General features: G+C 43.0%; 1 protein-coding gene across 1 annotated transcript in view; it reads right to left on the bottom strand.

The window, feature by feature from the left end:
• NFILZ (NFIL3 like basic leucine zipper) overlaps nt 1-24,755 on the bottom strand; it is a 36,244-nt gene extending 11,489 nt beyond the window's left edge. Inside the window, exon 1 of the mRNA XM_078671160.1 lies at nt 24,668-24,755. The gene's annotated coding sequence lies outside the window, so the exon portion shown is untranslated. The remainder of the gene's footprint in view (nt 1-24,667) is intronic.
• Nucleotides 24,756-24,860: the final 105 nt, after the last annotated feature.

Here is a 24,860-nt window from a genome sequence, read left to right as displayed (position 1 = left end):
TGACTCGTACTCCCCAGGCCACTGCACTTCTGCGTCTGGGTTCCAAGTCCAAAGCCATCCCACACATGTACCTGCCTGCCGCCTTTCTTCTGCCCCCAACCGGGAGCCCCAGCCCTCACCTCTCTCCTTGTATAGCGGGGTCCACCACACACGGTGTGGCAGAAATCACCACCACAGCCTGTACCCAGGCGCCCGAACAAGCCCCAGCCTGGGTGTGTGTGCTCGGGATCACCGAATTCCAGTCTTTGCCGCTCACTTGGTCCCCGTGGCCGCCCCAGCCACTGCAGATCCACAGCAGACCGCTACTTCCAAATTGGAACACTCCTGGAGGGAGGGGCCCGCAAACAGGCCTAGGTATACAGCACCGGCACACAGTCCACCTGCTGCCTCCGCATCCTCAGCACACACGGCCCGCCATATTGGAAAGCAGTCCGGAAGCCCACTTCCCCGCTGCACTTTGCACTGCACCTGCAGTAGCTGCACGTCTGGTTGTCCCAGGAGGTGGCAGTATCCTGGGTGGGGGTCACACCATGGCTAATTGAGACAGATGGTGGCGGATTAACGAGGTGGTCGGGAGCTGTTCTAAATTGCGTCCGCCATCTTGGCCACGTTAGCCATGACCCCAAAACAAAGGTATTTTAAAGTAAGAATAATGTCATGAGAGACATCATGCCAATCGGTATTGGGGAATTTGTTTTTTTATAAAGTATTTTTGATGCAAGGTAGATTTTCATAAAATGGACAGCCACTTTATTTTTCCTTTTTAAGTTGGTAACATTTTCATTGTAAGTGGATTTTTAAGTGTACTAAACAAAATGTGTTTTTTCTTTCTGTTATTTTTTTTTGCATTTTATAATGCTAACTTTTGTTGGTCGTTCGAAATCAAATAACAAACTTTAAATATTTTTCAATATCCAGTCTCACAAACATTTGATCTTTCTAGGCTCCTTGTGCTTTCATAGTACTTTTTGTTGGGGTGTACACCATTTCACCACTTTCTTTGTAGTTAGTCGACCCTTGTAAGTAACAGCAAGTAAGTAGTAAATTATTTCTACGGTAGTAGAAAATAAAAAAACATTCAAATCAAATTTGAAGCTGTTCTGGAAATTAGATGTAGGTCGGTCGGTAACGGCCGAAAATCGGTATTTTCGGCCGTTACTGACCGGTATTTCAGAAATGGTATGTAGGGCCCTTAATTTTACAGAATCGGTAAATTTACCGATCGGTAAATTTACCGATTCTGTAAAATACCGAATCGGTATTTTTACCGATTCGGTAAATTTGAGATGTAGGTGGGACTCTTCTGAGTCCCACAAGTCTTACAAAATCGGTATTTTACCATCAAATCCAATTTGATGGTAAAATACCGATTCCGGTGTGCATGCACATGTGTGCATGCACACCTCTGCCATATGACAGGCAGACCTGCCCTTGGGGCATGTATGCCTGCCACATGGCACCCAAGCCTGTTTTGGGGGTGCCAGAGGGTGTCAAAGTGACACCCCCTGCACCCTTGCTAAAATCGGTATTTACCGATTCTGTAAAATACCGAATCGGTATTTTTACCGATTCGGTAAATTTGAGATGTAGGTGGGACTCTTCTGAGTCCCACAAGTCTTACAAAATCGGTATTTTACCATCAAATCCAATTTGATGGTAAAATACCGATTCCGGTGTGCATGCACATGTGTGCATGCACACCTCTGCCATATGACAGGCAGACCTGCCCTTGGGGCATGTATGCCTGCCACATGGCACCCAAGCCTGTTTTGGGGGTGCCAGAGGGTGTCAAAGTGACACCCCCTGCACCCTTGCTAAAATCGGTATTTACCGATTCTGTAATTACAGAATCGGTATTGCCCATTGATTCCTATGGGCTTCACAGCCCATAGGAATCAATAGGAAATACCGATTCGGTATTTCCAGATTCGATAAATACCGAATCTTAAAGATTCGGTATTTACACATCTGGAAATACCTACATCTCCCCCCTTCATATTTACCACTTCTTAAATACCAAATCGGTAAAATTCGGTATTTAAGAAGTGGTAAATAAGAATTACCTACATCGGGCCCTAGGTGAATGCACTCTAAAAACCATTAGATTTATCAAAGTCGCAGTGGGTTTTGAAAGGTGTGAGAAGGACACAAAATGGAATTCAACAACTCGAGTGTAGTGCGAAATTTCTCTGGTAAAAAACACTTTTTTAAACGAATTTCATTGCTTTTCAAATGCTGAGATAAACCCTAATACTTAAATGAAAAATGATAGTACTTTTTCATTGAAGACTCCGTAAACCCTAATACGTTGAAATGCACCCACACATAGGGTTATAGTCTATTACTAAACAATTGTGCACCAGAATTCATTAGCAGAAGTTGATACACTTTGAAACTCACAAAGTAAACCCTATGTGCCCGATTCACAGAATGAATTTAAGACTAAATCCTAAACTTACTACTATTTGGTATTCACAGAATGCACTTACTACTTTCCGGATTCACAGATTAAACTTACTACTTTCGGGATTCACAGAATGAACTTACTACTTTCGGTATTCACAGAATAGATTTAAGACTACTAACTTTACGTCCGCAGGCGGAGCTTCCGGCTTGGGGGCAGAGCTTGCGGCCCGGAGGTGGAGCTTCCGGCCCAGAGGCGGAGCTTCTGGCCCTGAGGTAAAGATTTCAGCCATGGCTAAATCCCCACATCCGAGCCGGAAGCTCCGCCTCCTAGCCGCAAGCTCCGTCTCCTGGACGCAAGCTCCGCCCCAAGTCAGAAGCTCCGCCTCTGGGCCGGAAACTCCGCCTCCGGGCCGGAATTTCCGGCCCGAGTGCGGACGTAAAGTTAGTAGTCTTAAATCTATTCTGTGAATACCGAAAGTAGTAAGTTCATTCTGTGAATCCCGAAAGTAGTAAGTGCATTCTGTGAATACCAAATAGTAGTAAGTTTAGGATTTAGTCTTAAGTTTATTCTGTGAATCGGGCCCTATCTGTTTAGCTCAACTAGCCAGGGGAGTTTTAATCCTTTACCTGTAGCGAATTCCTAGTCAGTGGAGAGATTCTGAGTTTCTGAACCTTAAATGTATCCTATCCCTGACACAAATTTCCCATATCCATGACACACATATCTCTATCTCATTACATGACTGGGTAACAATTCGGATTTTGGCATTCAATTGGCCATTTTCTACATCTCATTGCTATTTGGTTCACTAAAAAAACTTGCAGCTAATAATTGCTCAGTAAAGAGGAGAAGCCTTTGCCTTTTCCAGGTAGAAACTGTCCCTATTTTGATATTTCAAATTCTAGGTATATTGCAGAGTTTTTTATTTTCTGGGTTGGATTAAGTGACTGGCAGATACTTCGAGGCAGGATTTCCCCATAGAAGTTCTTGGTAAACTTGCATAATATCACACCGCTGTGCTCTTAGACACGTGGGAGGATGAGAAACTTCTCTCAGTGTGCGTCCCTGTGTCTCTAGCAAACCACAAGCCAGAAGAAGCAGCAGCAGAGGAGATCAGAGGTGATAAAAAAAAAATACTCTCTCTCACGTCCCTTACACACTACTAAGGACTCCATCGACTCGATTCCTAAGGACATTTATGAGTTTGTGGAACGGTACTCCTCTGGTGCTAATGCGCCGGCTCATGAATGGTTTTGTGAAAAGGTCCTATCGTTTGGAATATAGATAACAACGAAAAGGGCTTTTCATGTTTGACAAAAATGTGTGTATAAAAAGGGAAAATATAAAAGCCAAAACATTAATTAGGGTTGGGTTAAAGATCCGGGACCAAGTCACAAAGATATTTATGAGTAATTGTAGTGGTACCACCTGAGTACTATTTTACACACTCATAAAAAGCCTTTATAAGCAGAAACCTCAACTTTTTTTAAAATAAAAAATTCTAAGGATGCCTGTGTTTTGAAATCCAGCTCTTGGTCCTTTAGCTGTTTCACTCCAGACGAATGAGATTTGAGTGACATTGGAGCAGAATCCCTGGTACGTGAGTCTATTAAATGAGTGGATTCAAGGAAAATATCTAAGAGTAAATGTTCCAAGATGTTAGTCTCAGGCGCTCAGTTTGTGAGGATGTACTTAAAGATGATGGACCATGCTAAATGAGTGTGACCACATCTAGAGTAGCCTCTGTTTCTGTGAATGAGACCATACTCTTGATGTAAAACTCACCCATTGAGTGACATTGTGCTTGAAAAACACAAAACTTATATCCATTGAGACTGTGAGTAAACAAATCAGATTCACACCCAAGACCTTGCCCATAATGGTGCCTGGCTTGTGCCCAGTGAGAGAAAACTGTAGCCCAAGGTGTGAGGCCCCCAGCAAATGAGTGAGACTTTACATCAAGGTGTGGGACTTTAATTAACTTAGTGTAACTATAGTCCAGAAATTGAAACATTTGATTAGCGAGGCTGTTGTTCATAAAGTGAGATACACACCCAGCGTATTAGACTACTGCAATGCACAAGATTCACACTCATTAGAGGTGTTGTGTTGTAAGGTGTGATACTCATGCAAAATGAGTGATATTTCACAATGGTCGCACCAGGTGGGCGGGAGAGTACTTTCAAATGCCTGGATGCCCACTACACAGGTGACCCATCCTGTTCTAACAAAGGGTGCCTCCTTACTACTGCAGTAAAGGTTCTTGATACGAATGTTATTCCACTTAATTTCTATCAATATTGCTCCCATGCAGCCACTTCAGTTGTTATTATAGAAGGTGCCTCATTGTAAACATTATTAAATTGATGGGGCATCTTTGATCTCAGACTTTGAACATATTAACTAATTTTGGCTTTCTCTTTCCAAACAAATATTTTCCCTTTTTACAAACTTAGCATAATATTCCAGGACTAGCCAAATAACTGCCATTGGTGAACCAAATGGCAGATGTCTTCGTACGCCATCCATTTTGTTATAAGGACCACATAAGTGAGATTTCTCCCGTAATTGCCTCTGATTTTCTTTTGACTGCAGACTATGATTTACAAACGGGACCTGCAGCCAGAAGGGAAGAAAGGTCACTTGGAGGGATTGATAGGGCCAGCTAATGTCAGCCCCATCACACAGGAGACAAAGTTAAAAGTGAAATGTAGGTGGCTATTAGCTAGTCAGGTAGAGCTCTATAGTGGCACGTGGGGAAGAAGACATATAATAGTGATCAATATATACATTCAGCCAGGAGCCATGACAGATTATGAAGAGCAACTGGGATTGCTAGAGGAAGACCTGGAGCTCATCTGTACAACAAAAGCATCACAGCTTAAAATATCCCTATGAGATTTTAATCACAAACTGGACCCTTGCCTAGCGACAAACTGTTTAAAGACCTATTAACCATGGCACAGATGCTCCCAGAAACCTTTGTTAGAGTAGGTAGTTCTACACGAGAGAAATCTCTAGCAAAGTTTCCTGGATCCATAGGGCTATTCTGTGCCGATGGACGGGCTGACACCGACCGCCCCGCAATAAAGACCTTTGGCATAGGGAATCAGAATTGTCCAATTAATTATGCCTTTATAAATGCTTGGCATTTTAAGTAAGTAGAAGGATTTGAGGTATTGCAGACTGAAGGCAGTGACCACTGGCCCCTACAACTATTAATTAGGATAGAACAAGAGTCCGAAAGAGAAAGAGTGATCCCTTTATAGATATAATACCTTCGACGCATAACCAGCCGTATAACCGAGGACAATCTGAAATTGGTCAATGACCTAATGATTTATTATAAGTCGTTTGGTAATCTGGAGAAAAGAGAGAAAGTCCTAACATGATACGACCAGGTAATTGAGCATGTGGTAATTTGTTTAAGGACATATAAAATCAGGGCCCGCACCCAGGACAAGAGAGAAAACAAATTGTTGGTTCAATAATGAGTATAGGAGCCTAAAATTGAGGGCACGAAAATGGGAAAGACAGCTTAGAAAAAGATAGGATAAGGAAACAATGGAGAGTGTCTGTGTGGCAAAACTTGTGAATAGAAATAAGTTGAAGGGAACGAAAATAGAATATATGTCCAAAAATTGGCAAAAAATGTTAGAAGTGATAAGCACAAATGATATAAGATTATTCTGGCGATAGGTAAGAGAGGGAAACGTACAAGGGGAAATGCGGTGTTTAGTGGGAGAAGATGATTGGGTTAACCATTTGAGTAACTTGTATAATAGTAAGAAGATGGATAAGACCTTGAAAATAAGGTCCATGATGTGGAAGAATTAAAGCTGTACTTCTCTTTTCAAAATATAAAAGAAGCCATACGATCTTTAAAACTAACTAAAGCCGCAGAGCCAGATAACCTACCAGCAATTATATTAAAAAATAACACTGACTGCTGGGGAAGCTTTTTAAATGTGACCTTCCAAAATATTTTAATTGTTAGACCAATATATAAAAAGGAGGACATCACACAGCCCCTGAATTATCGCCTTATGTTATGTTATGTTATGTTATCCAGTTTTTTAAAGCGCAAACAGCTGCCCCAGCAACGGGGCGTCCCGGCGCTAACCCAACCAGTACCTGAGGGGTGAAGGAGGATAACCAACAGAGGACTAGATAAGGGAAAAGAGATGCGTTTTTAATTCTTTCCGAAAGGCAGTTAAGTTGGTTAGGGTGCGGATGTGTAGAGGCAGGGAGTTCCACAGTCTTGCCCCCAAGACCTTGAAGGAACGTCCACCCATTCTACACAGCTTGGAACGGGGGACTGTCACAAGGTGTTGTCCTAAAGAGCGTAGAGTACGCTGAGGGGTGTAGGGAACAAGGAGCGGGCGTAGTAGTTCAGGGCAGTCCGAGTTAAGAATTTTGAATGCCGTGGTGAGGGTTTTAAAATGGATGCGGGATTCAATTGGCAGCCAGTGCAGATTGCGGATGGTAGCTCTGGCCGAGCACCTGCGTGGGAGGCCAACCACTGCTCTGGCGGCCGAGTTCTGAATACGCTGCATCCGTGCTAATTCTGCTTTATTTGCCCCTAAGAATAGCACATTGGCATAGTCCAGCCGGGCGAGAATCATGGACTGGATGATGAGTTGGCGGGTTCTAGAGTCGAAGAAACCGAGTATCGGGCTGAGACTTCTCATTAGGCCCACACACGTAGCTGCCACTTTCTTTGTGTGGGACTGGAAGTTAAGAGAGGAGTCGAGCCAAACACCTAGGTTCTTCACCACGTCTTTCGGCACGGGGGTGGGACCAAGCAAAGAGGGCCACCAATGGTCGCTCCAATGGCTAGGGTTTTTGCCAAGGAGAAGCACCTCCGTTTTCCCGGCGTTCAGCTGCAAACAGTTGTTAGTCATCCACTGTGCAACTGCCGCTAGCCCATCCTTGAAGTTAGTGGCCGAGGTGGAAGGGCCTTCAGAGAGTGTGATGACCAGCTGTGTGTCGTCGGCATACGATACAAGCGTAAGGTCCCACTCTTTTGCCACTGCTGCAAGAGGCTGGACGTATAGGTTGAAAAGTGATGGGCTGAGCGCCGATCCTTGGGGGACTCCCTGTTCGATGGAATGGGGTTGGGAGATGTAAGGTGGGGCTGAAACTTGAAAGGACCTGTCTTTGAGGAAGGACCGGAACCACTCAAGGGCGAGTTCGTTGATCCCTATGGCCTCAAGTCGAGTCAGCAATATGCTGTGTGAGACCGTGTCAAAGGCCGCGCTGAGATCCAACAGGATCAGCGCGGCACTTTGACCAGCGTCCAGGGCGTCCCGAATGTGTTCCGTGGTGGTCAGCAGGGCCGACTCGGTGCTATGTCCTGGCCTGAAGCCATTTTGGGAAGGATCAAGGACGTGGTTGGACAGCATATGATGGGATAGCACTTTATTGACATGAGCTTCGGCCAGTTTAGACGTCCAGGGGAGCAGCGAGATGGGTCTGTAGTTTTCAGGTTTTGTGGGGTCTAATGTGGGCTTTTTAATAATAGGAGAGACCCAGGCGGATTTCCAGCGGGTGGGAACCACAGCTGAGGAAAAAGAGAGATTGAGTAAGCTAGAAAGCGAGGGAAGAAAAAATTCCAATGAGTCCAGGAATTTGGATGGTCTCATGGGGTCTGTGGGGGAGCCAGACTTAACCTGTCTGCACAGTTTTGCAAGGTCGTCGGGGGATATGTCAGGTATTCTTGACAATTTCGACGTGTCCACTGCAGAGTTGGAAGTGTTAATGGGCACTGGCTCATCTTGAGGAAAAGAAGTATATATTTTCCTCACTTTCTCAATGAAGAATGTGGCAAGGTCTTCGCACTGTTTCGAGGAAGTGATATAAGAGCCAGTGTTGGAGACTTTTTGGAGGCTTTGCACCAATTTAAAGATCGTTTTGGTGGGGTTGGTGCTTTGTTTAATTTCCTTTGCGTAAAAGGAGGCTCGGGTGGTACGTATCGTTTTGTGATATATACGCAATTTTGACAGGTAGAGGGCTTTGTCGCTATCTAGGTAGTTTTTCCTCCATTCTCGTTCGGTTTTCTTGCAGTCCTTCCGTAAGGTTTTAAGCGTGTCGTTGTACCATGGGTTGGAGGGGGAGCTGCGGGTTTTAGTCCATTTTGCAGGAATAACGGCGTCCAGCCCTGTCACAATCCAGTCATGAAAAGCAGCGTAGGCTGTGTTAATATCTCTGTTATTGTCGGGGAGATGGAATTCTCCTAGGTTTTGAATGAGATTTTCTGAGGACAGTTTGTGCCATGGTCGTTTGTGGCAGGGGTTAGCCGCAGCTTTAGCGTGCGTTTTTTTTGCCGTGATAGTAAGTTTGATGAGGGAGTGGTCGGTCCAACCCATGGGTTCAGGGGGCTCAGCACTGGCTTCCAAGATGTTGGTAAAAATAGGGTCTAATAAGTGCCCGGCAATATGAGTGGGGGAGTGGACCAGGGAGTTTAGCTGCAGGGCCGTAAGGTCGGCCAGCAAGTTTTTAATGGTGGGTTCATTGACGGAGTCCAAGTGGAGATTAAGATCACCCAGTATGGTGAAGTTGGGAGAGGAGACTGCCAGAGTGTGGGATAGTTCGAGGAGTTCATCAATAAATCTGGCAGAGGGGCCTGGTGGCCGATAGATGTAAAGACCAGAGAGGGTGAATTGAGGGCAAATGGAGATCTTGAAGCGAGCACATTCGCAACCCCAGATGTCTTCTTTCGTGAAGGAGCAGTTATACGTGGTTCGGTATATAACGGCTATTCCCCCACCCCTAGAGTCTCTATTAAATAGTTTTACGGAGAAACCATTGGGCAGCGTAAGGTTCAAAATGCTAGTCTGGTCGTCATGAAGCCAGGTTTCGCATATGAACAGAATGTCGGGGTTTTCATCCGTAATGAGAGTATGGACTTCCGCATGATGCTTTGCGAGAGATCTAACATTCAGTTGAAGAATCCGAAGGGGAGAAAGCTTAGGTGTAGTCGCTATGCAGCTAGCTAGGCACGGCTTAGGAGTGGTAAATTTACAGGACTCACAGAGAAGTGCTGTTTGCCCGAGACATCCTCCCGGCTTGTCGCATCTGGTGTTGGTATTTAGTGCGAGGAGATGTTCTCTGTCATAGCAGACTCTAAGATGTGAATTTGGTGCAGGGGGTCTGGCGAGAGGCGATGTCCTGGCGATGACGGGCGCAGACGGGCTTGCCTTAGGCGCGCCTTCGGCGCGCAAACGGCGCTCCCGCTGCGCTCGTCCGCTGCGCTTCCTCCAGATGCACATTTAACCCGGAAAGAAAGGGGGCGTGGCCTCTAGGGGGCGTGGTCAGCGCGCACGCCGGCTCTGATGGCGGCCGCTTTTGAATAGAGGAGAAAGCGCGCCAGCTAGTGATCAGCTGTGCGCTGCGAGCAGAATATCAGGCGAGATGCCCTCTGCGTTTAAAAACACAGTAAGTGACACCACGCAGTGAAATAAAATTTTAAAATGCTTTGCTGAAGTAAACAAGTACCGCCAGCTCCCGGCTTCCGCCTCAGGACTGGGAAAGGATTTGACTGACAGCTGCTAGGATCGAGGGTTAAGTAGTCAGAGGAGGGGGCGTGGCCTCTAGGGGGCGTGGTCAGCGCGCACGCCGGCTCTGATGGCGGCCGCTTTTGAATAGAGGAGAAAGCGCGCCAGCTAGTGATCAGCTGTGCGCTGCGAGCAGAATATCAGGCGAGATGCCCTCTGCTGGATGTGGGTGAGAAAGTATTCTCTAAGATATTGTTAGGCGCATTGAAGACCTGGGTAGAACAGTGCAATTTGATACCGATAGAGCAAGGTGGGTTCAAAGAAGGTCATTCAACAATATACCATTGCCTTAGTTTATGGCCAATGGCAAAAAAGACAATTGAGTCTGTTTTGCTGTTTTGTCAATTTCCGAGCAGCCTTCGATTTAGTAGATCACATTCTACTGTGGAATATCCTGGTGAAGCTTGGAATCAATAAAACAGTACTCTCAGTAATTCAGGGAATGCATTCACTGAATTGGGCCAAGGTAATTTTGGATACCCTTGGAACACTATCCAAGAAAATTCAGATAAAGAATGGTTTGCGCCAAGGTTGTGTCTTCGCCCCACAGTTATTCTCTATGTCCCTTTCCGACCTACCAAACATATTAAGTAAAGCTGGTGGGTTAAGCGCTAAGATGGGGTGGGGCTCATAAATCATGTCTGCTATACGTTGACTATCTAGTGATAACAGACATAACAGAGCTGAGTTTGCAAAAAAACTGGACATTGTTTACGATTATTGTTTAAAGAAATACATCACTATCAATTTAGAAAAGTCAAAAATAATGATGCTGAGGAAAAGAAAGAGTTATTTTTACTGGCAACTGGGAGAGGTCAGAGTCGTAGTGGTGGACAAATACAAATACTTGGGTATGTGTTTCGATAGCAAGTTAATTGGGAGGGACCACATACAGTCATTAAAAGCAAAGGCTCTTTCCTAAGTTTGGGCCCTTAAACAATTTAAGCAGAAGTATGGAGGTCCTTCCCTGCGGCCAATTCGATCAGCTTGCAATGCAATGGTCTGCCCACAATTGTTATATGGAGTAGAGGTTCTATTTTGAGTTGGCAAATTGGATTGGGATTTAAAGGAGATTAAACGTGTGAAACAGCTCCTTGCTCTCCCTCCATCAACTATGATACAGGCAGTGAGAGTAGAATGTCAACTTACAGCCTGGAATTTCCAGGGAATGCAAGCCACATTGAACTTCTGGCAGAGACTGAACAGAGAAGGGATGCCCTAAAATATCAAACCTTTGTAAAAGAGAAATAGAGGAAAGTGAACTTAACTGGACATCCCAAGTTAGACATAAGTTGTGTGCTAAACTTTCTTTAGAACCAGATCAATGGAAATCAGGGCAGCAGATTCCCAAACAGGTGCTACGTGCTATTATCAACATTAATGCGAAAAAAAGAACAAGGGAGACCCTACTCACACGGAACCAGGGTAATGTGTTTATCCAGAACAACAAGGGGTTCCTGTGGCATATCACTTCATAAATATTCAATAATTGGGGACTGATTGGTATTAAGTCCCCAATTATTGGATATTTATGAAGTGATATGCCACAGGAACCCCTTGTTGTTCTGGATAAAAAAATTATCAACATTAAGGCTGGAGAAGAAGATTTATGTTACCTGGGGAGAAAATCGTCCACCCAGTTCTTGTAAACAGGTGGACTAATTATCATATGTTCGTATATATCGAGACCATGTCTAATCCTAAGGTTAGCAATGCGGTATTGAAATTTAGAGTTAGACTGAACCCATCTAATGCAGATAGTAAGATACAAACTGCAATGACTAGTAAACAGGGTCTGTGTACATGTGTGTTACGTGTAAAATGCAGTGGCCCACATATTTCGCTGGACTGTTTGTGGTTTCTAGAAGAACGGAAGGAATTTTTAAAACCTCTTTTTATTGCCTATAAAATTGATAACAGGGATCAAAATCTCAGCTTGTTGATAAATTTGAGATATTTAAATGTGGCCTGTGCAATAGGAAGATTTTAAACTGCAATATAGGAATTGTTGAATGAATTGGTATTAGAATCTGAAATGGGTTATGGGGCAGAAATTCATTCTTATCCACCCCTTGAGGACATTTTGGAGCTCTGGAAGTCCGTATGCATGCAGAAATATATATTTAATGTATATGTGACCCTTTCCCTATTTGGTTATGAATTAGGAGCTATTTTATACAGTGGCACTGCTCCTACCGTATGTTTTAATAGGATTTTATTGTCTTTCATACAGTTTTTATGGTTGCACTTTTTGTATATTTTGAATTTTTAAAGGTAAGCTTTATTGTGGCATTGTTATGGTTATATTTGCCGAATAAAAATATATTAAGCGGATGACACATGGATGTAGCGTGGATTTAGTGTAGGCTTTAAGGGGCCTGTGTATGTCAGTGTGCATAATTACATTTCTATCACTCAGGGGTTGAAATGTATTTGGAACATAGAAGGTTAAGACCCCCACTGAAATGACAACGGAGTGGCTCATGCCAATAATGGCTGCCACAGACTTTATGCTGCAATATCCTAGTGTATGTCAAGTGTAAACCACCCATCAAAAGCTCACTGCCCCTTTGCTGTCTTCAGTGGAGCTTCCAATCTATAGCCGGTTGAAGACATGAAAGTGAGTTATAGGCCGAAGTCTCAAGGGAGGCCCTCTGACGAAGGTGAGGGCCTTTAAGTACCATTGCAGTCCAGATGCAGAAAGGCTATGATGGTATACTCAGAATAAGACCATAAAAATGGATAATATGCTGACCAAACACACCTCTAATTGGAAGTCTCTACTGTTCCACCCATGAGCACCGCAAACACCACCTTCACCTCGTGCAGTCCAGGATATCCGGCACCTACGGTAAGCTCTACCCCACCGATACTGAATTTATGTTTTTGGCCAAGGACAACAAGCAAGAAATGGTACAAACCAAGCTTAATAATTTGAGCCTTTACAACTTGAAGTGCAACTTTCAATGAATACCAAGTTACTTGTATTCATCAACTTCACCCACAATGTGAACAATGTCAAGAAAACAAAGTTAGCCTACTTTTGTTACTAAAGAAAGTGAAACTGTTGCTCCCGGAAAGCAATTACGGAATTGCAGTTCAACCCCTCGTATTCTCACATCTGGATGGTGGCAAAACCTTCTCCATGGCCTTCCAGACCCCCCTCTTAAAGGCATCCTACATTCTGAGACACATTCCATCTGTGGCCGGAATAAATATTACTACATAACTCATTCTGATAGAACTCCAATGGCTTCTCTTGCCGACCAGCAACGTCATCAAAACGAACTGCATCAAATATAAAGCACTCCACCTATCTGGCTGGCAGGCTCCCCATCACCAGTGGCTGTAGTCACAAATGCAACCAGGTCACTATCCGACTGCAGCAAAGAAGAGTAAAAAAGAAGGAACAAGGCAAAAGGCCTTCTTCAACTATACACCAAGGATCTGGAATACAGTTGCTGTTTCCATCAGGACCACCCCAACACTGCCCCAATTTTTAAAAGAGCTTTTTTTTTAAAAAGAAATACTATATCATGATACAGTAATAGCCCAACTCTGCTCCCACAACTTATCTGCCTCTTCAATCATTTGATGACTGTGATCTTGTCTTTCACCCTGTACAGACATCCAGTGTCTTTGGCTGGGCTTGCGCAATACAAATACCACATATACACATACATACACACAATTATCTGTGCTTGAAAAAGTAAAACCTTTCATCAATGAGTGACTCTGCACTCTAAGAAGTGAGGCTTGTACCCAGAGAGTGAGACTGTGATTCAAGGCACAAGGCCTGCACCCAGTTACTAACATTGCAAGTGTTCTCAGCTCTCATCTTTCTGGGCTTGGCCACCATTCCTCCTACAACGGCTCCTGCACTATTTCTTCTGTGGTCCCCTGTGACCTGGCTCGTCTCCATTTTCTTCTTCTGGCTAATGAAGCATATGCCTCTGTCAGACAACTGTTTCCGAAGACAGGAATTTTGGGCACTGTTATAGAAGAAAATTAATGATAACACCTACTAATTATTAATAGTGCCGCTCAAACTATGCAATCGTGGGTCTGCGGCGTTTTTCGCATAATCATAGATTTGCTACATTTGCACATAGACTGTCATCTGCTGCATAATCTGCCTATTTCAACAACAACAAAAAAGGTTTCTAGCTAAAATGGCTCAAAAGTTACAAAAAAAGCAGAGCATGTTGCCACACAGTAGAAGGCCCTTTGCAAAGGTTGACTGTTCATCTTTCTGTTGCTTACTGCTATGTCTGGGTGGTATACTTGTACTAATTAGGTGGAACCAATGCCCAAAGAAGTGTACAAACAGTAAAATATTGAAGTAATACTATCAGAAAATGTTCGGAATTATGTCACAAAATGGGCCTTATCTTGCCACATAATTTACTGAACTCTGCCTCATAATTTTGCCTCCTCTGCCACATAATTCGGTTGTATGACTAAACAACTATCTACTAAATCACGAGTGCCTGAACCACGAAGGCTAAACAACGACCTGTGCCAAACCACTAATTATTTATCCACGACTTACTGAACCACAAACTCCACGTTTAACCACTACACCAAATGCACTGAAAATAATGCATCATTCATAATGTCAGCATCCTCGATAGAGTTCCCAGAGGCGCGCGATGCCAAGCTGCTGCAGCCTTGCCAGGTGAAAGCAAGAAGTTTCTTTAATCACCAAAACAATGTGTGTAGGCAAACTCCGCAGCCTCTCGTGCAGGTAAACTTAGAGAAGAAGAGCACGCTGCAAGCGCCGAATAGCTAACCACTTGTTCTTCCAGTTGTCAGTAATATTGAAGCACATTAAAGCAGATTATTTAATTTAAAAAATAAAAATGCAGTCACAAGTCCCTACCTTAAAGTTTTATTTTTGTAAAGTAAATGTTTGCATAGAGCTAATACATTGGCTACGGAGTGAAACTGGTCAACACGCGCTTTTACGAACCACACCAAACACTTCAAGAACGAAAAATAACCTGTGTCCTGTGATCGGTAATACTCCCTGTGAAAGTTTGCCTTAGGAGTTTATTTAATGCATTAAAGATCAAGAAGCAGATAAGGATGTGGGATGCAAAGCTTTCCTGAAATCGGTTTCTTCTTAAAAATCCGTAGAAACTAAATTAAAAAGTATGGTCGGTAAATCTGCTTAGGGTAATGGGAGAGAAAAGCAGCACCATCCGAAAAATTCTGCTTACGCAGCTTAACCTTGTGTGTTATTGAGACATCTACTGCGACGTAACTTCTTGTAAAAATATTTTAAAAGGAACGCAATACTGATTTTGTTTAAAGCGATCACTGAAATTATGTTTTAATGCAGCTGTTAGATTTTTATTTACCTTCATTTTTTATTCAGATCGGTGCCCCTCATCTGTCCATAGTCCCTCACTCACATTTATTTTATTTCTTTATACGAACACAAACCCTTAAAACGAACTAACTAACATGTCCCCCGAAACCCCTAGAAACGAAACCCTCTTACCTGTGACTGTTTTGAAGCTCCTCTGAACAATGACTTGCACGTGGTTCAGGCTAAGTCGTTGTTTGTGCAAGTCGTTGTTCAGCTTTCGGGACTCCGGAACTCGTCGTTCCAGAGTCGTTGTTGAGGATGTTTCCCACATAATTCTAATGGCCCAGTGGCCCTGACTATTATCATTATTATTATATTTATCATTTTTATTATTGCTGTTATTAGTATTATTATTAGTAGTAGTAGTTGTAGTAGTATTAGTAGCAGTCATGTTCTTATTGTTTTGTTGTTATATTATTTGTATTATTATTGTTATTATTGTTGGATTGCTGTTGTTAGTATTGTAACTGCTATTGCTAAATTTTTAATAATTATTAAGAAGAATAACATCAATAATAGTAGTATTATTGCTGTTCTTATTGTTTTGTTGTTATTATTAGTATTGTTATTGATATTATTGTTATGTTCTTGCTGTCAGTATTATATCTGCTATTGCTGATATTATCATTGTTGTTACTATTATTATTATCAGTAGTAGTAGTAGTAGCTGTATTAGTGGTAGTAGTAGTATTGTTCTATTTGTTTTGTTGTGGCTGTTGTTATTATGTGTAGTGTTATTGTTATTATTGTTGTATTGTTGCTGTTAGTATTGTAACTGTGAAATGCTGATATTATTATCATATTTTTTGCTATTAGTAGGATTGTTGTTCTTATTGTTTTGTTGTTGTTATTATTTGTATTATTATTGTTATTATTATTGCATTGTTACTTTTAGTGTTGTAACCCCTGTTGTTGATATCATTATTATTAGTAGTAGAAGTATTGTTGTTTACAAATGTGTTTTGTTCTGGTTGTTGTTATTATTTGTAGTATTATTTTCATTATTGTTTCTGCTAGTATTGTAACCGCTATTGCTGATATTATTATTATCCTTACTATGATTGTTATAATTATTATAATTATTAGTAGTAGTAGTAAGCTGTTGTTATAGTATTATTATTAGTATTATTGTAGTTCTTATTGTTTTGTTGTTAGTATTATTGTAGTTCTTATTGTTTTGTTGTTAGTATTATTTGTAATAATATTGCTGTTATTGTTGTGCTGTTTCTGTTAGTATCATACCTGTTTTTGCTGATATTATTATTATCATTACTATTATTGTTAATATTATTGTTACTGGGCATGTTTGCTGCTACCATAATGGGCAGCGGAATCAAAATATATTTTAACATAATATTTTGTACAGTTCTCACATACCTTTGGGCATACAGACTTACAAAGTAACCAATAAAAACACAGGTTAGGAGGCAGAAACTTTCAACATAATAAGAGGAAGGGGAAGGTGTAACATGGGTTTAGAAGCCAGTGATAGGAGGGCTCTGACTAATTCAAATAAATACAAAATAGGCAAAAAAATTAGGTCTGGGAGAACCGCATAATTGTGTCTTGCACAATTTCATGTAATTCCATGAAAAATTCACGAAAAGTTTTTGTTGCACAATTTGATTAGATAGTATCTCATGACCCTATTTTTTTACCCAAAAGTCCACCTCATGTAGAAAAAGTCTTGGGAGATGCGGTAGGAGATTCGTTCAAGTGGAATATGTCTCTCATTGAGAATTTTTTTGTGTGCACCAATCTCCCACTAGTACCTTGTGGGACTTTTTAAAGAAAAGGTGCCCATTCGGGTAAAAACAATTATGCAGCATCACATAATGAAAATTTAGCAGAAATTTCAGGAATTCCACATGATGCAAATTTCAGGACTTGCACTAATGTCTCTGGGAAAAAAAAATCCATTCTCAAAGGCCTAATTTTTTTAACATTTCTGAAAGACAGCAAGTTTGGTAGAGTTCTTAGAGTTCATCAGCAGAGGGTTACAGGTACAGAGGGCAACAGTGGTGAAGGACATATTCAAGGCAGCTGCTGTTTTGCTTTTTAGCGTTTGAATAGGTGTCTCTACTTCTTAGGCATTGGTGTTGCCAGGATTTGTTAAGAGTTTGGAGAGGGAAAGTGGGTTCCCCTTTATGAAGGTCCATGTATGTTAGACAGTCCATTTTAAATTTAATTCTGGCCTTAACTGGGGGCCAGTTAACGTCTTTCAGAACTAGCGACGTGTCATCGAATTTCCATCTGTCAGAAAACCAAAATTTCTATTCTCTTCCTCATGTGTTTAGAAAGAATTAACCAGTTGCATTTTCACTACTATTAAAATGTAAAAGACTAAGGTAAATATAGGTCCAATCAGTTTTTATTAAAGCAGCATTATTAGAGCAAAATCTTTTTTTTATTATTTTAACCAAGATTTTATATTTGTAAAAAACCTGTAACACCAATGACTTATAAGTGGTATATGTTCTATATATTTTTTTACTGGATTCAAAAATGTTTTTTCCTGGTGAAAAAAATCTTTATGCAAATTCTTTGCTCTGTTTCCTACCTTGCGTGCATCGAAGACATAGTAAAAAATATGCTGCATTTATTGCACGAGTGCAAACTCGTGCAATGAATGAAGCATCTTTGTTATGGGATTGTTATGTGATTGTCCCCTATTTCCAACTGGAGTCTTATTTTTATTTTTAATGGAGACTGGAGAAATGGGAAGGTTTGCAGGAGATACTGCATCAACAGGCTGTCTCACTCACTGAAAGTGTAACTGTAACAGGACCCGGAGGCTAGTGCGTTATGTAGGACAGGGATATATATATGTGCCAAAATGGGAGGGTTACATAAGTGTGGATGGAGAATTATATAAGATGGGGTTAGGAAACACACACAAACACCCTCACATATTTATAGATATGTAAGGGAGTGGGTGGTTAGGCAGTGAAGAGGAAAAGAGAGTTTTAAATAAGTATGGGCGGCAAATCCGTTACGTCCGCGGATTTTTCGGATTTTTGGTGAATACGCAATCCGTGTATTTTACGTATTTTCCAAAAAATCCGAAAAAATCCGCGGATGTAACGGGTTCAAAAGTTGAACCCCCACCCACTCATGTAATGGCGCCAGCAAGCTGCCAGTGCCGTTGTAAAATAGTTACAAAGTTAGCTTGCACAGGAACCACTAGATAAAACGAAGCAGGTGCTGCTTTATTTTATCTAAGTGCTTCCTGTGCAAGCTAACTTTGTAACTATTTTACAACGGCGCTGGCAGCTTGCTGGCGCCATTGTAAACACACACATGGTCGCTGGAACTAGTTGAAGCTCAAATGCAGTGACTCATTCATCAGCCCAGAAACAATCGAGAGCGTCGTCGAGGCTGGGCAATGTGCCTTCTTAATTACCAAATCTTAATGCTGGATAGAGGCCTTTGCATCCTTGACTTTCACGAGCACAATCCCTGTGCTGTTCCTGTGACCAGGAGTCTCTGTATCTTCATCTGCGGCTCTGATCGGCCTCTGACCTTTTATACACACAAGAGGCATGTGCAGCACAATCCCTGTGCTGTTCCTGTGACCAGGAGTCTCTGTATCTTCATCTGCTGCTCTGATCGGCATCTGACCTTTTATACACACAAGAGGCATGTGCACTCGCATGGAAGCCCCGTCCGTTTGGCCATGAGTAGGCACATTGTGTTCGCACGGGTTTCTGCACGTTCCCGAGCGTTTTGTACAATAAAACCCTCGCGAACTTGCAGAAACCCGTGCGAACACGCAAAAAAAAAATACGCTAGGATCCGCGGATTTTGCGTATTGTCGCAATCCGCAAATACGCAAATCCGCAGATCCGCGGATTGCCAATACGCAAAATCCGCCCATGCTTAGTTTTAAATTATTTCCTGAAAGTCAGGAGTGGGAGGCCATTCTCAGAAGAATTGGGGTTGAGTTGTGGAGCTGTTCCAGAGCTTAAGGGCAAAGGAGAAGAAAGATTCTCTTTCTTGTTTCTAATTTCCATGCTCTCTGGGGCTCTCATTTCAGGCCCTTCATGTCTACACTTTTCTTACAATTTTGAGTATGTTTACTACTTTTTGGTATTCGCAAACTGCACTTTTGTTGTAAGTCCCAACCGCCATAATTTTCTATGGGGTGGTGTTGCAGTACCAGTGGTTGTCCAATGCGTAGGGGTGGACTTACTACAAAAGTGTAAGTTACTATAAAAGTGAAAATTACTACAAGAGTACAGTTTGTGAATCCCTAAAAGTGGTAAACTTACTTAAATGTGTAAACTTACTCAAAAGTGTAAATCTACTTAGAAGCGTAAATTTACTCAAAAGTGTAAGTTCACTTTGTGAGCAGGCCCTTTGTGTGGATGCTCAGTAGACAAATTAATCCACAGCATGTTCCTCTGTTTGACGCCTGCCCATTGGTTCTGATGGATCCATTCAATATTTCCGTCTTCTATGATCGATAACATGAGTAACATTATCACAGGGCATTGATCACAGCACTAGTGTTTTGTGTTCAAAATAGTAACGAGGATGCATTTCACACGCAAATATAATGCTAAAAGGCAGATTTGCATTGTGTGTATTTTCATGGAATTTCATGTTATTTCTCTGAAATTTTACGTAATTACAGAAAACACCAGGGGCCCGATGTAGGACACCAAATACCGGTCGGTAACGGCTGATTTCGGCCGTTAGCGACCGGTATTTGGTTTTTGACATGTAGGGGGCCCAAATATCAAAGAATCTGGAAATTTACCGATTCTGTAAATTTACAGATTCGGTAAAATACCGAATCGGTAAATTTACCTATTCAGTAAATGTAGATGTAGGTGGCACTTAAAATAGTGCCACAGGCCCTTAACGATTCGGTATTTACCATGAAATACTATTTCATGGTAAATAACGAATTCCTGTGTACATGCCATGTGGCACACATACATGCCCTAGGGCATGTATGTGTGTCACATGGCACACAAGCCAGTATCAGGGGTGCAACAGGGTGTCAAAGTGACACCCTGTCCCCCTTGTCAATTCGGTAATTTTACCGAATCGGTATTTACCGATTCGGTAATTTACATTGATTCCTATGGGCCTCAAGGCCCATAGGAATCAATGGCAATTACCGAATCGGTAAATACCGAATCCTACAGATTCGGTATTTTTTACCGATTTTTTACCTACATTGGATTTACCGAATCATAAATACCGAATCGGTAAAATTCGGTATTTATGAATCGGTAAATCCAATTTACCTACATCTAGCCCCAAATGATGCGAATTTCAGAAACCCCTGCCTTTGACTAAAACCAACAAACCTCTTGGTTAGTGATGTGTGCTCTACAAATACGCCTGTTATGTTACACCGAATAATGTCCGGCCATATACTGTGCCCGCATACCCGATTGTGTGATTGACATATTTATTACACTGGGAACACAAATGGCCTATGGTCACTGACATTAACTCCTATCTTTAGCAGAATAATATACCATTGCCTCTTCTGTTTGCAGAAGGCCAGCTGCAAATACTCTTAGGCGGTCTTCTCCATTGGTCACCCAAACACTAAAGGAACCCCCTCTTTTGGAGATAGTCCAACACAAATATCTTTATTGTTTGATTATTTAAAATCTTACAATATACAATTACCATAATAAATACTTTTAGTATCTAAAACCAATAAAAAAAACACTTTCTTCATAAAATTCATTAAAGATCATTAAGATACTTCATTTAAGACTTAGTCTCCTAATTTCGGAGATGAGTTGTGCATTACTCCATGGCACCTTCTGTGCTGCATAACCTTATTCACTTGGTCACCCATGGAAAACGCTTTGGGCCTCTTACTCGCACTTCCACACAGCTGCGGTTCACAGTGTGCCGGGCTGCTCAAGGTGCATAAGGGATTTCCTGTCACTGCTATGAATGCATGACGACAATGGCCTTTAGAGCAGTGCAGCTAAAAGTTTTAGGGCTAGATTTGTCACTATCTGGGGGTCCCCCCAGAGCAGCAGGGCTCAGATTTCTAACCCACTGGAGCAAGGACGTAGCTCAATGCACAAACCCAGTTGGACTGCGACCCACACACGACTCACTAAACGATGTCATGCGGGTGGTGTTTTCTGGTCATAATTAGACATTCTGGATGAGTTCAGGGACACAGTGGAACTTCAAACCCTCTTCTGTAAAAGAATTACACACTCAAAATAGCACTAAGAAGCATGGGGAAAAAATGTTTAAAAAAAATATTTTCAAATAACCGAGTCTAGTGCATAAATTATGTACGGTTACTACATAGAACGCGGAAATAAATGCAGCCGAACATGACATGAGAACATGGTTCGCAACTACCTATAATCCTATCACCCTATTGCTACTTCTAAGCGCTATGTTAAAATTTTGCAGAAGCAGAAAACACAAACCCTTTAAATTGAGTTTCTGACCATGGATAGCTCTGCGTAGCTTTTTTTCAGTAAGAAATGGCTGTTTAGCTATTCTCTATCACAGCCCTTGCCCGGGGATAATAAGCAGTAACGGGCTGAGGGCCACTTCTCTGTGACACTCTCAGAACAGAGGAGCAAACTGCTGCCCTCTCCCCCCCCCCTCGCTGAGGCTGGTTTCCAGCACACCGGAGTGACCTCCGGCCTGATATACCTGTTTTTATATCCCCTAAATGCCGATTTTTAATTTATGTTTATAAGTTTGGTAAAACCAAGGTCCCAACAAGACAATATAAGCAGGGTCGGATTGGTAAGGCGGGCACTCGGGCAATGGCCGAGGGGCCGGTGTCCGAGTTCCAGCTGTGGGCTGCTTTTTTGGGCAACCTGGGGGGCCGATTTGGGCTGTACGTGTTGTTCAGATGCCGCCAACGGCCCAGTGGATGCCTGAATGGCCTTTCTGGAGGCAGGTGGGCGTCCATTCCCTCCCTTTTATCAACGGGCAGAGGTGTCACTCCCTTTCCCTCGCTGGGCCAGCCCATTAATGTATGGGGGAACATCGTTTACAACGAAACTTTTACCCCACACTACCATTACAACGCAGGAATTACAACGAAAGTCGTTACAGCTGTTGGATAGAAAATAGTTTAATTTTCTATCCAACACCTTCCCTAGTATCCACGGGGACTGGAGTTGGAATTGAAAATTAAACTATTCCACTATCCAGCGCCCCTCAACGCAAGTCGTTGTAACGACTTGCGTTGTAATCCCCGCATTGTAGAGGCATGCGTGGTAAAAGCATGCGTTGAAAAGACATACATCCAATGTATGCATATTGAGCGGGGCCAGGGGGCCTGAGCAGAAGTGGCCTCACTTGTTTTCAAGTTTGTTTCACCAGTGTCAACTAATTTGTGCTGTTTTTTTTATGTAAGTAAACTTAAGAAAACTTGCCTCTGAAAGAGACCCTCCCCCCTCCTTCCCTCCTTTTTATAAAACTTCGCCGAAGCAGTGTTTTGCGGAAAGGCAATATACAAATGTGGGCCACTTTTTTTAGCGTGCCCGGGCTGATTTTTAATCCCAATCCAACCCTGAATATAAGTATTGCGGCAAACGCGTCATCTCAATTCACATCTAGGCATTTTAGCCACCACTATTATGTGTCCACATTACCATAGCAGTGACCGTAACATAAACAAAACAAATATGTCACATAGATTGGAGTCGACATGATGCTAACACCTCTGTGTGTGTCTAAACTTCACACTTTGTAATAGAAAGAGAGAAAAGAGTCTGCAGGATAAAAACAGAAGAGATTTAAGGGAACCGTGCCACAATCTTCACAAGAGTTGTGCAGACGCTGGCGTGCTGCTGATCACCTTTGCACGGTGTCTGCAGGCTTTCATTATCAATCAATCAATCAATCAGGGAACTGTGAAGCGTGCTACTCACCCGTGAGGGTCTCAAGGCGCTGTAAATCTACGCAAACCTTTGCGTCACTTTGTGCCATGCAAGTGTCCGGGCAACATATTTGTGAAGAATCCCTGCACATGTGGTGTGGACGGCCATCTCTGATTGGCACCCGTTACTATCAGGGCCGGACTGGGAACTAAAACCAGCCCTGGCAAAGTGCTCGGCCGGCCCGGTGGGGGGGGTTGTGGGTGCCGCCGAGCTCTTTGCCAGGGCCGGTTTTCGGCCGATTTTGTTACAGGGCCGATTTTGCAGCTATGCTCCACAAACGGCCCTGTAACAAAAACGGCCCCCAGGGGCCGCAAACCGGCCCGCATCCGTGCGGCGCACCGGGGGATTGCCCGGTGTCCGCTACAGCCAGTCCGGCCCTGGTTACTATGGTACTAGCTCCCGCCGCATCCTGTCCAGGCTGCTGGGGGCATGTTGTGTCTGCCACTGCACACACCCACCGGGCTCCCTACATAGTATAGAACCTCAAGGACTGCCTGGTACCCATATTTACTCTAGCGCTATCTCAACCCTTACTGCATCAAGCAGTATTAGTTATTTTTCTGAACAGCATTCAGCCATTCATAAAAGTTCTGTTTACAATATTGTTTTTATGTTATGCACCACTTGTATGCACTCTGCGTTCTAACTCTTTTTTTGTGGATGCCACTTAAAAATGTCCCAAACCTTTAGATCAGGTACCCCTCCCCCCTCCCTTACAGTAAGAACTAACTGGGCACACCCCCAGGCCCCCTGCTGGGGGACTCCTGCAGTTTCGTGGGATGGTGCAGGGAGGCCTGGTGCAGACAGGTGGCAAGGGACACAGGGACATGGGTGAGTTTGCAGGCGGGTCGGTGCCTCTGAAAGGCTGGCAGGGCTGGGGCGGAGACAGTCCACACTGCAGATGCACTGGCATAGCTGAAACGTGCCAATATCCCCGATAAACTCAAGGTTTTTGGGCACAGGGTGAAAAAGGGTCGCCTGACTTACTTACTCCGTGCCAACACCTATTTCCCTTGCTAATCTACGAATCCAAAACCTTTCTACTCCCAGAATCCCTCAAAATGTAGAGTACAGACTTAAAGGAGACAACGCGTGAATGACATCACAACATAGCTCAAAATCCAATCTGACATCATCAAAGAAAGGACATTTCTAGAATGTCGACCCACAGTACTCTGTTTTTTATCTACACTGAATGATCTCTTTATGTGCACGGATGTGATTCAACTGGCAGCAAAAAACTCTAAATATTGGATCAATTAATGAAATACATTGTTCATTCATTTCTTCAACAGTCATTCATTCAACCCTCCATCCACCATTGGTCCCTGTGTCAACTCATTCATTCATGCACGCATCAATCTAGTCATCGTTGTACGAAGGCATTCATTCATTCTTGCATCCAGTCCATTAGGTCAGAAGTCAGACTTGCCTCTGGGTAGCAGGAATGTAGCGCCCCCTCCTCAGCGGCTCCTTCCCTCGGGCAGTGGCGCTGTGCCAGGAGCGGTGCCCGCGCTGCCACCCGCCCGCCCGCCGGCTGAGAGAGTGTGCCTCGCGCGCACGTCTCCTGGCAGATAAGTGTGCCAGTGGGTCAGGGCAGCCAGGCTGCCTTGCGTAAGCGCAGC

This window comes from Lissotriton helveticus, chromosome 12 (assembly GCF_964261635.1).
Source record: "Lissotriton helveticus chromosome 12, aLisHel1.1, whole genome shotgun sequence".
Lineage (NCBI taxonomy): Eukaryota > Metazoa > Chordata > Amphibia > Caudata > Salamandridae > Lissotriton > Lissotriton helveticus.
This window is presented reverse-complemented; position numbering and strand designations above follow the sequence as displayed.